Source organism: Lissotriton helveticus, chromosome 7 (assembly GCF_964261635.1).
Source record: "Lissotriton helveticus chromosome 7, aLisHel1.1, whole genome shotgun sequence".
Classification (NCBI taxonomy): Eukaryota; Metazoa; Chordata; class Amphibia; order Caudata; family Salamandridae; genus Lissotriton; species Lissotriton helveticus.
In genome coordinates, this window is record NC_136068.1 from 627,721,340 (window position 1) to 627,736,451 (window position 15,112).

General features: G+C 45.3%; 1 protein-coding gene across 1 annotated transcript in view; it reads right to left on the minus strand.

Moving 5' to 3' along the window:
- The window catches only part of CCDC42 (coiled-coil domain containing 42), a 257,302-nt gene that overhangs the window by 105,980 nt on the left and 136,210 nt on the right, over positions 1–15,112 (minus strand). The window lies entirely within an intron of this gene.

Sequence of the window (15,112 nt, forward strand, 5' to 3'; positions counted from 1 at the left end):
GGGAAGGGAGGAAGGCCTTGAGCGCCAAACGTATCGCCCGCAATTCTAGAAGGTTGATGTGAAGCAACCTTTCCTCTGGAGACCAAAGACCCTTGACCTCCAGATCCCCCAGATGAGCACCCCACCCGAGAGTGGATGCATCCGTTATCACCGTGGCCACCGATGGGGGAAGATGAAAAGGCTTTCCTTGGGACAGATTGCCTTCCACGCCCCACCAAGACAGATCCGCTGCAGCTTCTCTGGAGATCCTCACTGACTCCCTGAGATCTCCATTGTGCTGATACCACTGTCTGTGGAGGCACCACTGGAGTGCCCTCATGTGCCAGCGTGCATGGTTGACCAACAGAATGCATGAAGCCATCAGACCGAGCAGGCGAAGGACCTTCAGGACTGGAACGACCGCTCCATTGTAAAATAAAGGAATCATTTCCCGTATGTCGCGAATCCTTTGAGGAGGAGGGAATGCACGACATACAGTAGTGTCCAGTACCGCACCTATGAACAGGTTGCGCTGGGAGGGCACCAGGTGAGATTTGGGCACGTTTATCGAAAAACCCAACCTGTACAACAATTGGGTTGTCTCTTGCAGATGATGAAGCACAGTCTCTGACGACTCCGCTTTGATCAGCCAATCGTCTAGATACGGGAATACCGGAATCCCCGATCTTCTGAGATGCGCCGCCACCACTGCCATCACCTTGGTGAAGACCCGAGGTGCAGTAGTAAGTCCAAACGGAAGGACCGCAAACTGGTAGTGCTGCGAACCCACCGTAAAACGGAGATACCTCCTGTGCGACTTCAGGATTGGGATGTGAAAGTACGCATCCTGCAAGTCGAGTGACACCATCCAGTCTTCTTCCAGCAGAGCCTGAAGAACCTGAGCAAGGGTGAGCATCTTGAATTTCTCCTGCTTCAGATAAAAATTCAAGATCCTGAGATCCAGGATCGGACGAAGTCTGCCATCCTTCTTGGGAATCAGGAAATACCGGGAGTAGCATCCCTGACCCCTTTCCTGCTCTGGAACCACCTCGATCGCACCTTTTCTCAAAAGTGTTTGGACTTCCTCCTGTAGGAGTAACAGATGTTCCTCTGAGCAATATCCCTGGCAAGGAGGGTAATTGGGAGGGAATTCCCGAAAGGGAAGGGCATACCCATTTTCTACGAGATTGAGAACCCAAAGATCTGATGTAACCGATTCCCAATCTCGTAGAAAGTAGGTAAGCCGACCCCCCACTGGGCCTACATGATCCTGAATGGAGGATCTAGGGCTGCTTCTCTGTGGCTGGGGGGGTTGGAGGAGGTGGAGGAGGAAGAGACTTGACGACCTCGAGGACGTGTTCTCTGCTTCCCTCTGTAAGACCTATACAAGGTATTCTGCTGCTGCTGTTGTTGCTGCTGCTGAGCAGGTCTATACGACCGAAAGGAAGAGCGGCCAAACCCCCTAAACTTCCTGGCCGTAGAACCCCTGACCTGAAGGCCAAGAGATCTAGCAGTTGCTCTGCTGTCCTTGAATCTCTCCAAGGCTGCGTCTGCCTTCTTCCCAAAAAGCCCCTCGCCATCGAAAGGCAAATCCAATAATGCAGACTGTACATCCGCTGAAAAGTCAGATGACTTCAACCAGGCTGAACGCCTCGTGGCAACCGCCGTGCCCATGATCCTTGCCACAGAATCTGTTGTATCAAGTCCACTTTGGATGACCTGACGAGCCGCTGCCTGAGTGTCAGACAAAGCTTCTTCAAAGTCCTTTCTACTAGCCTCAGGAACCTTAGGGACCAAAGAACTTATAGAGTCCATAAGAGCATGGATGTATCTTCCCATGAGGCAAGTGGCGTTGGAGGACTTCAAAGCCATGCTAGATGAAGAAAAGATCTTCTTCGCGACCTGATCTTGTTTCTTGGCCTCTTTGTCGCCAGGCACCTGCGGAAAAGCTCCAACCGACTTTTTAGAGCAAGCGGCCTGAATCACCAAACTTTCAGGGGAAGGATGTGAAGATAAGAAAGCAGGATCCTCAGGAGCCACTCTATACCTCCTAGCCACATTTTTTGAAACTGCAGGAGCAGAAAAAGGCTTCTTCCAAACTTCCATTATAGGATCCTTTAAGGCATCGTTAAATGGAAGCAAAGGTTCCACTGATGAACTAGGAGAATGGAGGACCTCTGTCAACAAATTCGATTTAAACTCGACAGATGGCAAAGTCAGACCTAAAAGTCCTGCTGCCTTCTTCATGACAACATGATAAGGTTGAACATCTCTGGAGGGAGCATCAGGTCCAGAAGGCAAAGACCACTCCGGAGAAAACTCAAGACCACTAGCATCCGCCAGGTCTTCGAAACAATCCCCTTCCAGTTCACCTTCCTCCATCTCAGAAGATGAATCATTACCTCTCTGCTCCTCCAGAAGTCGTTGAGCTTCTCTACGAGATCTCATTTTGACTCGAAGTGCAGTCGAATCCAACGCCGAATTCGACGGAGTCGGAGCCGACTTCGGAACCGAATCCGAGGGCTTGGAAGGCTGCCCCATAGAATCCAAGGGAGCCGGTGACGCCGGAACCGGGGTCGTCGACTTCGGCCGAGCCGGCGTCGATATCGGCGTCGATCTTGGTGGAGCCTGGTATTGCCACAGCGGAGTCGGAGCCGGCATATATGGCATGAAGGGTGCTGGAGCATAAGAGTGAGGAACACCCAAATTGAAAGCCATAGGACCCATGGGACCAGAAGGTGCTCCAGAGGGGTACCACGACCTCGAGAAAACACCATACATCGCGTTTAAAAACGCAGAAGGGTCCTGACCTGGAGTCGGGAATGGTGGATGCTCAGGTTGACCTCGAGGCACATTAGAATCTGTTTCCTCAACAGGATTCGAAACCTCTTCCTCAACAGGAACTCCATCGGCGTCCTCCGGAGCCGGAGATGGAGCCGGAGACGGAGCCGGAGACGGAGCCGGAGACGGAGTCGGAGTCGGATCCGGAACTGGAGTCGGAGAATGGACCATCGACTCCGAAGGCGAAGCCTCACCTTCACGATCCGACTCATGAGGAGGAATCACTTTCGACTTCATCCTTTTGGGAGACTTCGATCTGGAATGATGACGGGATCCGTGTCTCCTCTTCTTATGCTTCTTGTGGGAACCGGAAGCATGACCGGATGATGACTTCGAAGCCAACGCCTCTCGAGACCTTGACCTGGATCTCGACCTCGACTTCTTCGAATGCTTCGAGGATCTTTTAACCTTACTTGCTTTAAGTTTGGCAACAAGAAGTTTAGACTCCCTCTCACGAAGAGCCTTCGGATTCATCTTTTGACATGATGAACAACCATCGACGTCATGATCCGAGCTTAAACACCAGATACAGTCTTGGTGAGGGTCCGTAACGGACATCATCTTCCCGCATTCTCTGCAAGGCTTAAAACCGGTCTTCTTTGTCGACATGACAACAGAACAGAAATATCTGAGAATGGAGAATTGAAGAAACGAAGTAACAATGTACTAAGGTTACAGAGTATCCCGAAACCGTTAGCGTCGACGACGCGGAAAAAAGGGAACTGATGTCATCTCGCCGGCGTGGGCCTGTTATAGGCGTTGGTGACGTCAGCGGAGTCGCGAGCGAGGTCGTGTCTCTATGACGTCAGGACTCCACGTCGGCGCGAGGCTACGAAAAAAAGAATTTCCGAATGTTGCTGACGCAAGGGGGTATTCACAAGGTGAGGAATCCACACGGCAGATGTATCTATCAGAATAGTGTCTCTCTACTTTGTATACTTGATAATGCAGTGATTGGCTGTAACAAAGGAGGCGTGGTTCAAAGCCTCATGGGTATTGATGTTTTTTATTGTTGTAGGTTTACTCTCATTGGCTGCTGTGTTTGCAGTAAAGAAATTGAGTAAGCATAATCCTCTCCTCCGTGTCCTTAATAGAATCTAAAATTCTTGTCGCGATAGCTAGAAAATGTTGTATTCACGACGCTCCAAAACGAGGCTTGGTTCGAGATTTGCATTCCAAGTCATGCTCCGATGTCGAGGAGAAACAAGGGTGGAAATTAATACATGTAAAAGCAGGGCTTTGAGTGGGCCGGGTACCGCAGGTGTTTCTAAAAATGTAGGTACTGAAAAGGGTCCCTATCGAGCTCTCCATTTTTGCCCTCACCCTCAGGGCGAAAAATAAAACTTAACTCTGCAGCGGCCCCACCCTTCACTTACTTTGATGTAACTTCAAAGATACTCGGTTTAAGTTCATTCACAGTCTCATCATTTCAGAACTGAAGCATTTTAAATATTCTAGACAACGATGCCAGAAGCCATCGTTGTTGCTTATTTATCTCATGCAACTGGTTTGTTGTAGGTGTAGTTTAACTTGTGTATTACATATCTGGATGCAACGACAGAAGCATCAATTTACCAGTCGGAGGGCACGCTAAGCACAGATTTTGAGCTTACTTTTTAAGCCACACCCTATTTACACCGACCACGCCCCTTTGAGAGACCCCCAGCCGCCCACAGTTTTTTCACCACACTTAAAACTCGGTGTTACAGAGAAAAGAACGAGGCACCTCAATAAAGGGCAATGTCCAGAGGATACCACAATAAAAACAGTATTGCAGTAAAATATCAAAAGGGAGAGAAATAAAAAGTCGAAAAATAACTGAAACGAAAATGGGAATTGAAATTGAATGATGGAAATGATAAATTATCAGTAATATGGCATGCAAATATTAAAATTCTTATAGTCAGTGTTTAATTTGTAAAAACAAAAATAAGTGCCAGGTTCAATTAAGTGCTGGTGCCCGCACCAGGAACCACATGCTCAAATTAAGCGCACTTCTTATAGTAAGTAATACATGGTTCAAACAAACATATGTTTTTGAGCAACTTCTAAACACAATCATATAATTAAAGTCCATGGGCCTCATTTATGAAGGCCTTGCGCCACTAGTACGTCACTTTTTCCCATTTTAAAAGTGACACACCGGCGGCGCAAGACCTTCATAAATAAGACCCCATGTTGTTACACATTGGGAAATGAAGTCTTTATTCAAAATATGAAAAAATCACCAATACAGTCTCTCCTGAAGGCCAACAAAGCTCGTCCTGAAGTGAAGAGGCAAGGACCCGCCATTCTTCGTTGGAATTCAGTCAATTTGAAAATGAGTTATACATGATCCATTCACATTCAAGTTTAGCATGAGAGCAATATCTCCACCTGGTTCAGTGTTTTGGCCACCTCCACTGCCGTCTGAGGACATTGGCAGATTCTTGCTTCTCTATGTAGGCTGAAGTGACAAATCTGCAGCTAGTCCTGCTTCCGTGCTGCCCAATACCCGTCTTAATCAGTTGGGTAGTCTGGCCAATTGGGATCAGAGGGCATGGGCACCACACACAATAAACTACATTTGCTGTGTTACAATTTGAAAAAATCTTCAGTTCCAAATGAATGGCATCATATGTAAAAGATGTGGGGGGCAGATTTACCAACGTGTTGCAGCAGGGAAAAATGCTGCACTGCTTTCCGTGACTGGCCAGAGAGCAGGAGAGAGCCACATCTGCTGAGATATGGATTTCTCCTCACCACTCCATAGCACTGGTGCATTATTTTGCTGCTGAGCACCACACACACACCTTTGGACCGTAGTGCAAGGGTTTGCGCTTGAGTCTAGCATATTATTTGTATTGGAAAGGGTACTCTTCACCTACAAAATACTGTGCTTAGGCTACATTTAATATTTTTCCTACTTTGTATGTGTGCTGTTCAGTGCAGCACCGATGCAAAGCTGGAAAAGACAGTAGAAATTAAAAAAAATATCCTTTTAATGCCTGATATAACTTGGCGCTATTTGTTTGAAACAAAACGATAGGTCAAATTTTTGGTAGGTAGGGTTTTGCAATAAAAAACCATGGGTAGTCGCCTGGGAACGCCCATGTACCACCCTTGGTGCTGAGTAACTATGTTGGTTTGCATTACTTGTTGCACAAACGTTGTGTACCTCGGGAAATGTGTAAAGTACATGTACCCTATGGTGTTTTTGTTGAGAAATTCATATTCTTTAGTAGTAAGGTCTCCAGACCTCTGGAATCTTACTCTTTATGGATTCAATCCGATTGTGAGTCAGTTTGAGGCAGTGGTTGTGATGAATGTTTTTTAAAATTTTGGTGTCGTAATCTTCAAGGTTCTGCACCACTATTCCACCCCTTGTCTAGGGCCTTTATCCCAACATTAGTACTTTTAAAGATTTTGTGATGGAAGTCTCTCTATCAATGTTATTTTGAATGGTATAAACCCCTTCTCATGTTTTAAGAGTCATGACCTTTAAAAATAATTTCTCAAAAGTGAGAAGTTCAAGGGGCATGCCCACTGTAGGTGGGTAAAAGGTAGAAGGCAGTCGCAACCCCAAAGCTGATTCGGTGAGGGTTGATCCTTCTTGGAAAAAACATGTTAAGTCGAATTTTATGGAATAATTTAAATATTTCTGCCATTAGGGTAAAGAAATCAGTACTTTCCGTAATAACAAAAGATAGGCCCTTGCTAAGAAGAGAGATCTCTTTTGAGGAGAGAACATGTTGTGACAGGTTGAAAATAGGTATGGAAGGATTTTCTGATTGTGGCACCAACTCAACGGGCACCTTTGATACCTCATTGTTAATTACAGGTATTCTAGTCCCCATCTGTAACACTTCCTCCTCGCCTGATGGTCTCTCGGGGTCTGCCACTGTTTGACTCTGCCTCCTTTCCCTCTCTGGCCCCTCCATAGAAAGGTTTCATTCATTTCTTTATTACTTTCAGAGGTGAGCCCATTATTTTTGCTTATTCACGGCGCCATACGTATGGAATGTAGCCAGCATGAACTTTTTCAACGCCCCTTATAACCTTCCTATGTACTTTTATCCTTGCAGAGTTCACCCCACCCCGCAAGTAAGTACCTCACTTTATATTTTCACTTAATCACTGTGTTGTTTTGTTCGCATGTGGTATCATTCACTCCTCTTCATTAGGACAGTTCAGTTAAAATACCTTACATTCACGCAGACTTCTGGATCAGTACAGAGCCCTACTTTACAGAATTGCTCCTTTATTTATCTCCACACATGTCCCCTTTTTAGGTCTCGCCTGAGCCAGCGCATGCGCTGCTCTGGCGAGACATGTAGTAAGTGGGCTTTAAAAAGCCGACCACAGCTTTTTGTGTGACCTAGAGCGTGCGGTTACGCGCACAGTAACGCGCATTTCACGCATCGCTCGATCAGGCGCCATCTGGCTTTCCTCTAGCTTGCTCTCGCAAGTGCGCGCTTCAACGCTCCTCCCCCTCCCCCACCACAGAGCGCGTCTCGCGGCCGGTCGTCTTGCTTGCTTTGATTTAAGTTTTTTTTTTAATTGCCCTTGGAGTTTATATAGCGCAAAGTTAACCAGAAGGTATTGGAGCGCTTTATACAGTCTCTCTCCTCCATGTTTGCTTTTTGTTTTTTTGAGAATCTTGTCACCCTACTTTTAGATCAACAACACTGGCGCACAGTTTCTTTTTAGACTTCAATTAAAGCGCAGCTGAAGGGCGCATCGGCCGCACTGCACCCGTGTTGTCCATGTAAAATGACAACCATATGTAGTCTTTCAGCAGTTAGTTTTGCAGGTCATTCATCTGTAATCCAGCAGCCGTGACTTCTTGAACAAAAAATTATTATTAGCATAAAATAAAGCCCCACAACACACTCCTCGCAGCATTCGCTTCTCTGTTTAACCTCCGACCTAACACCTAGAGATCTCCCCGCTCAGCATGGCACAAATGTACACCATGCATTATGTAATTGCTAACCTCGAGGTGCACCCGCCTCAACAGGTCCCACTGGTGCTTCGTTGACTCTTTGATTATTAGCAGACTCCTAATAGCCCCTCGGGACCGGTGTGCCTCTCCTCGCTTCGGCTCCCCAGCCTCGGAGCGCGCGTTTCCTGTTCTCAGACACTCGCACCAATGGCAAAATCTGTCTTCCTAACCCTTGGATCAAAATAATAATTGTGTACTTTTGCAGAGTCCTGTTACATTAGGAGCCCTGGCTCTCAATGAGGTGGTGTTTATTAGTACTTGAAAGCAGGCTTTGATGAGAAGCGCTGTGGAGGTGTTTAACGTGAACTCCCCCGCCCCCTCCTCCATGCTGCTTTCCTACAAACTGTTGTGGGGGAGGAGGGGACAGCCTGCTGCAGTGAACAGATGCCCTCTTGCCACAGGACAGTCCAACTGTTCGTCCCACCTCTCTGTCCCTGCTGCAGAGCCTTTCATGTGGATGCCGCGCTTTCACTTTCAAACCTCTGCTGCACACACTTCACTGATGCTGCGCTTAAATTGTTATTTCCAAAATGTAGCAGGCTACTCTTGTTTTCTCTCCGCCCCTCACCCCCCTTCAGAAGCCAAGGAGTTGTTTCATGGCTGCACTCTTCAATTCCCCGTCCGCACATAGGCTCTTGCAAAAAAAAACAAGCATTGCCATTGCCAATAGGTCTCGCTTTTGGGACCTTATAAGTATTTAGTTATGCAGCACAATATCGTTGGTGCAACAACATCAACTGTTGCATGGCTAAGCACTTATAAGGTACAAAGTTTAGCCATGCGACAGCTGATGTTGTTGCCCCAAGGATATTGTGCTGCAAAACTAAATACTTATAAGGTCCCAAAAGCGAGACCTATTGGCTATGCCAATCCTTATTATTATAATTGTCCTGATGAGACCCTCGTAACCTAGTCAGGGTCGAAACATCATGGACACATAATAAAAAAACAGTAAAGGAATCATTCATTACCTGCTTAACTGATTGGGAACTTTAGGTGGTTATTTGCTATTAACAAACCAGCCCTTTTGCAACTGTACTTTGATGTATAGCATTTCATTTTGGAACGGGTGTCACTTTGCACTAATTTACCTGTTTATTTTTTGTGGTTTTTGTATGTAATTTGTATCGATTGCTAATTGATGAGATTAAATTGTTCTTTTATTCATAGTGCTTTTCTGCATACTTCTTGTCATACAAGCAGTGCCTGCATGAGGTTATTTAACCTCCAAATACACATTTTGACTTGAGCGATACCTGTAAGAACCATTGTTGCAGAGTAATTATATTATACCCAGGTTCTCATCGTTTTAAGGGTTGCTATTATAACCTTTTAAATGGAGCTAATTAGAGCAGCTGCCATAGTACAAATTAGGTGTGACTACCTCCCACTTCATCATCCATCACACCACTATGCGTTGCCACCTATAACATGATAACTTCATCTTGGTGGCCACTGTGCACAAGCTAGAAAGACTTCCTATGCAGGCTCAAAGCAAGGATGAATCTCTCCCTGTGCTATACACATGGACAAGACCATTTCCACCCTACAAAGGGGTACAACGTGGTATATAAATACTATAAATAATACTATACAATTTAAGGTACAAGTGGCATAAATGAAGTAAAAGATGTGATTAGGAATTGCAGTGAGTTAGTGAAGGTGAATCATTTTTCAGATGCATTACAGATAAATCAGAAGAACTTAAAGCACACCCATATCCAGAAGTGCACATATATGAAAGTTGATGGTAGTTCTCTTACTAACAGGAAAGAAGGTTGATTTATGTTCATGAGATAATTTGAAGGTATATCATTGTCTCTGTAAGAGTTAGATGCTGAATAAGTTAGATGCTGAATATTCATGACAGATTATTAAGGACCTTTTATTTACTTTTAGATCCAACAATGCTTTGTAAAAAAGTATTTTAGGATCTAAATTACATTATGTTCTATGAACACAAGTATGATATGGTGCGTTTTGACATATTATTTATGTATAAAATGTAAAAGTTTTTCTTTAAAAAATGAACAAAGTGTAAGGGAAACCAGTAAGCGATTTTATGTAAATATCACTGCCTTTATCTGACTTAAACAGTAAAGAGGGAGCGGATCAGCACTTCAGCGACACCAATTACATTGATTGGCAAAACAAGGAGAACTCAGACTTCCTATGGGTCTCTAGTGAGACCCATTCGAATTGCAGTTCAGATCAGTTGCAGATGTGCACAGCAAAAACACACCTTTTTGACTTTTATGTGCCCTGCTGTCATGCTTCAGGGGTTTGTTGTCACTTAAATCTACAATACAGACTAAAAATGAAGTGCACCGGATGCTTTATTCGGCTCGATTTTGGTTTGCCTGTTGCCATGGGAACAGAGCCTAGACAGAGGCAGACCTCTCTTCTCGAGCCAAGCTTGAGCCTTGCCCACTTCTTCTTTGGACTGAGCATCACTCTGCTGTCTCCCTCTAAGCTCTGCCCACTTTAAGAGGGAAGCTATGCAGAGGCTTCCAGAGTGGGTGGCAATGGCAGTCCTCTTAGGACTGCACTAGACAGGAAATATGGTACAGGCCGTGCTTAATTCTACTGGTGATGGTGGGCGGTGGGCTGCGGTCACTGATTTTTGATGACTTTGGATTAGAGCAAGAGAAAGGAAGTATCCGGAGGAAGGAAGAGTGAGACAAAGATTGGAAAACATTGAAAAAGGGAGTAAACAAATATGAAATTAACCTGCCGGAGTGAGATTAAGAGAAAGGAAGTGTAAGGTTATGAAAGAAAAAGGCATGAGGTGGATTCAAGACTTTGTAGTCTTGGTATCTAGCACACCATGGAGTTGGCAGTGCTGATGGAGGCCTCTCAAGACAAAAATTTGGACACCTGCAATTATGTTTTTACATAATAACTGGATACAAATATTATTTAGTCTTTCAGAGCACACTGTTGCACCTTAGCTATAGAAGAATGCACCCAGTAAGAAACACAATTTCATCATAAATGAACAGGGGAATATGAAAGACTTTTATTTTCCTTTCTCCAGCATTGGATCTTTCATATATTCACATGTTTGAGTCTTTCCTCGTCGTCAGGCTGGGAATCCCCTGTATCTTTAAATTGCTGTAGACAGCAATAAAATGGCCCTAGGCCTCAAAAACAGTGTTTGTTTAGTAGCACATCTGCCTCATTTGAAACAATCCGAGCTTCAACCAATGAGGTAGAAGTGCTGAGCTCTCTTAACCCCCCTACAAGCCACCACTGCTCTGATTTCTTATGCACGTCTTATGTGAGAGAGTCCCTGAGAAGAGTTCTGCACAAACATCTCTGTGACCCTAACCTTGTACATTCCTGGTCTATCCCAGACTTGAACTAGCCCTTTATTCAGCTTTCACACTACTATATGTTATTTTGGGGGTAATTCCGTGGAAATAATCTCCACTTTCTGATCCAGAGCTCTTATCATCAACTGTCATCATGCTTGACAGAAGAAATCTATCTAACCTGTGAATAGAAGATCTATACTTGCCTTTACCAGCGCACGTGTTCACACTGCGACATCTGTAAAACCTCTCCTTCCAAGAAACTGATGGACAGTGAAAGGAGGTTGGCACTATACATGCTGGAGGTAAAAAAATTGCCCTACTTCAAAGGGGGATACTCCTTCTGGGGATGATTCTGTGAAAAGAGCCCCACTAAGCACTTTCATGAAAGAGGTGTAAGAAACAAAACATGCAGTTTCCAGAGCTGGATTAGCTGCTCAAAGTGTATGTAGCCATCTCCTGTAACAATAAGACTGGAGCTTCCTCAGAAAAACATTCCACAAAAGACAAACATCAGCCTGCAAATAAAATTGTGTGAAAATTCAGCTCACTAAAGCCCTGACTGAACTACCGTTATCCAGCCGCGGCCGGAAGTGGGAGTACCGGCCGGGCGGTGACATGGGGAGGGGCAGGGTGGGGGGCAGTAATGTATGGATTCCGGACCTTAACAGGGAAGTAAACATGAAAATAAATAAAACAAATTTTGTTGCGCGCACTGCATCACCAAATGCGATGCAGTGCGCGCAACAAAATTTGTTTTATTTATTTTCATGTTTACTTCCCTGTTAAGGTCCGGAATCCATACATTACTACCCCCCACCCTGCCCCTCCCCCTCCCCACGTCACCGCCCAGCCGGTACTCCCACTACTGGCCGCGGCTGCCGTTATCACCATCAACATCACAGTCCTCCTCAATAACGACTAAGAAGAAACCTCCATTCTTGACGACAACGTAATCAACGACATCTTCATTGAAATATATGGGATAGACCTCATCGACAGCCATGGAGAGATCCTCATCAACAATGACCCTCATTGACGTCCAAGCCCTTTTCAGTGACGACGGCCCCTTTAGTGACCATCATTGATGAAGACACTGTCATTGACCACTCCAAGGATGTCGTTCCTCCCACCGTCAATGGGCGATCCTCTCTGCGGCAAGCCTTCGTTCATCACTGATGGAGATTCCAGAACTGATGCGTACTACCTCATCAACAACAGCCTCATCGATGACACCACTGATTGACTAAATCTTCTGTTTCAGTGTCCTTTTCACCAAAGAAGGCGATGGCAAGTTAGCCCACTCAGGTTCTGAAATCAGACCTGCAAGCTGATATTTTTTTTTATTTTTTTTTACAGAGTTTTATATAGCGCAAACTTGACCCGAATCGGGTATAAGAGCGCTTTACATATCACCCGTTGCATTACATGAGGATACATGAGGGTACATTCATTCAAGGCACGGGGAGATTAAGTGATTTGCCCAGAATCACAGGATGTTCAGCGTTATTGCTGAGACTCGAACCCAGTTCCCCAGATTCGAGGTTGACCGTCCTAGCCGTTAGGCCAACTCCTCTCCCACTGATATCAGTGACCACAACATTATCTTGGAGACGGCGTACAGCCCTGTGCATCTAGATGTGTGTTACGTGCTCGAATTTGATGTAGAAGCTTTGGAAGAAGATGCTTACCAAGCCACAGACCGTTGTAGCTGAAAACACTGCTCTGTCTTAGGGACACGTCATTACAACCGAGAACCAGAAGTCATGTAAGTGCCTGTTGCATTCATGTCAAAATTGTAGCAGATGGTGAACACTTTTCGAATATTACTTCCTCAACAGCCAACTGGGCAACCAGCAGGTGCCCCACTTTGAACTTCATACATGCCTCCAACACCACCACCACAATCGCTGATTCTATCTACTCTCCCTTCACTACCTTCACCGCCATTAACCTGCCATTAGTCCCACTAACACCTATGGACATTGGCATGGAACTAGAGAAGGGATCTCTCCCTAACAGTAATTGCCCAGGACTTTGATATTCAATATTAGGTGGCTCAGCTGTTGAACTTTCAGATGCTGAAATATGTTCTCTATTGACTTAGGCTCATCAGTGGTTTTCGTCCTTATCTCAAGACAAGAGGTGCTTTAACTACATTTCCCTCTGCTTGGGGTTGAATCATTTACAAAGCTGGTAAGTTGCAGTGCATTAAGAACTTAGGAAATATCCTTGTACATTCCTGGTCTATCCCAGACTTGAACTAGCCCTTTATTCAGCTTTCACACTACTATATGTTATCTTGGGGGTAATTCCGTGGAAATAATCTCCACTTTCTGGGCCAGAGCTCTTATCATCAACTGTCATCATGCTTGACAGAAGAAATCTATCTAACCTGTGAATAGAAGATCTATACTTGCCTTTACCAGCGCACGTGTTCACACTGGGACATCTGTAAAACCTCTCCTTCCAAGAAACTGATGGACAGTGAAAGGAGGTTGGCACTATACATGCTGGAGGTAAAAAAATTGCCCTACTTCAAAGGGGGATACTCCTTCTGGGGATGATTCTGTGAAAAGAGCCCCACTAAGCACTTTCATGAAAGAGGTGTAAGAAACAAAACATGCAGTTTCCAGAGCTGGATTAGCTGCTCAAAGTGTATGTAGCCATCTCCTGTAACAATAAGACTGGAGCTTCCTCAGAAAAACATTCCACAAAAGACAAACATCAGCCTGCAAATAAAATTGTGTGAAAATTCAGCTCACTAAAGCCCTGACTGAACTACCGTTATCCAGCCGCGGCCGGTAGTGGGAGTACCGGCCGGGCGGTGACATGGGGAGGGGCAGGGTGGGGGGTAGTAATGTATGGATTCCGGACCTTAACAGGTAAGTAAACATGAAAATAAATAAAACAAATTTTGTTGCACGCACTGCATCACCAAATGCGATGCAGTGCGCGCAACAAAATTTGTTTTATTTATTTTCATGTCTACTTCCCTGTTAAGGTCCGGAATCCATACATTACTACCCCCCACCCTGCCCCTCCCCCTCCCCATGTCACCGCCCAGCCGGTACTCCCACTACTGGCCGCGGCTGCCGTTATCACCATCAACATCACAGTCCTCCTCAATAACGACTAAGAAGAAACCTCCATTCTTGACGACAACGTAATCAACGACATCTTCATTGAAATATATGGGATAGACCTCATCGACAGCCATGGAGAGATCCTCATCAACAATGACCCTCATTGACGTCCAAGCCCTTTTCAGTGACGACGGCCCCTTTAGTGACCATCATTGATGAAGACACTGTCATTGACCACTCCAAGGATGTCGTTCCTCCCACCGTCAATGGGCGATCCTCTCTGCGGCAAGTCTTCGTTCATCACTGATGGAGATTCCAGAACTGATGCGTACTACCTCATCAACAACAGCCTCATCGATGACACCACTGATTGACTAAATCTTCTGTTTCAGTGTCCTTTTCACCAAAGAAGGTGATGGCAAGTTAGCCCACTCAGGTTCTGAAATCAGACCTGCAAGCTGATATTTTTTTTATTATTTTTTTTACAGAGTTTTATATAGCGCAAACTTGACCCGAATCGGGTATCAGAGCGCTTTACATATCACCCGTTGCATTACATGAGGATACATGAGGGTACATTCATTCAAGGCACGGGGAGATTAAGTGATTTGCCCAGAATCACAGGATGTTCAGCGTTATTGCTGAGACTCGAACCCAGTTCCCCAGATTCGAGGTTGACCGTCCTAGCCGTTAGGCCAACTCCTCTCCCACTGATATCAGTGACCACAACATTATCTTGGAGACGGCGTACAGCCCTGTGCATCTAGATGTGTGTTACGTGCTCGAATTTGATGTAGAAGCTTTGGAAGAAGATGCTTACCAAGCCACAGACCGTTGTAGCTGAAAACACTGCTCTATCTTAGGGACACGTCATTACAACCGAGAACCAGAAGTCATGTAAGTGCCTG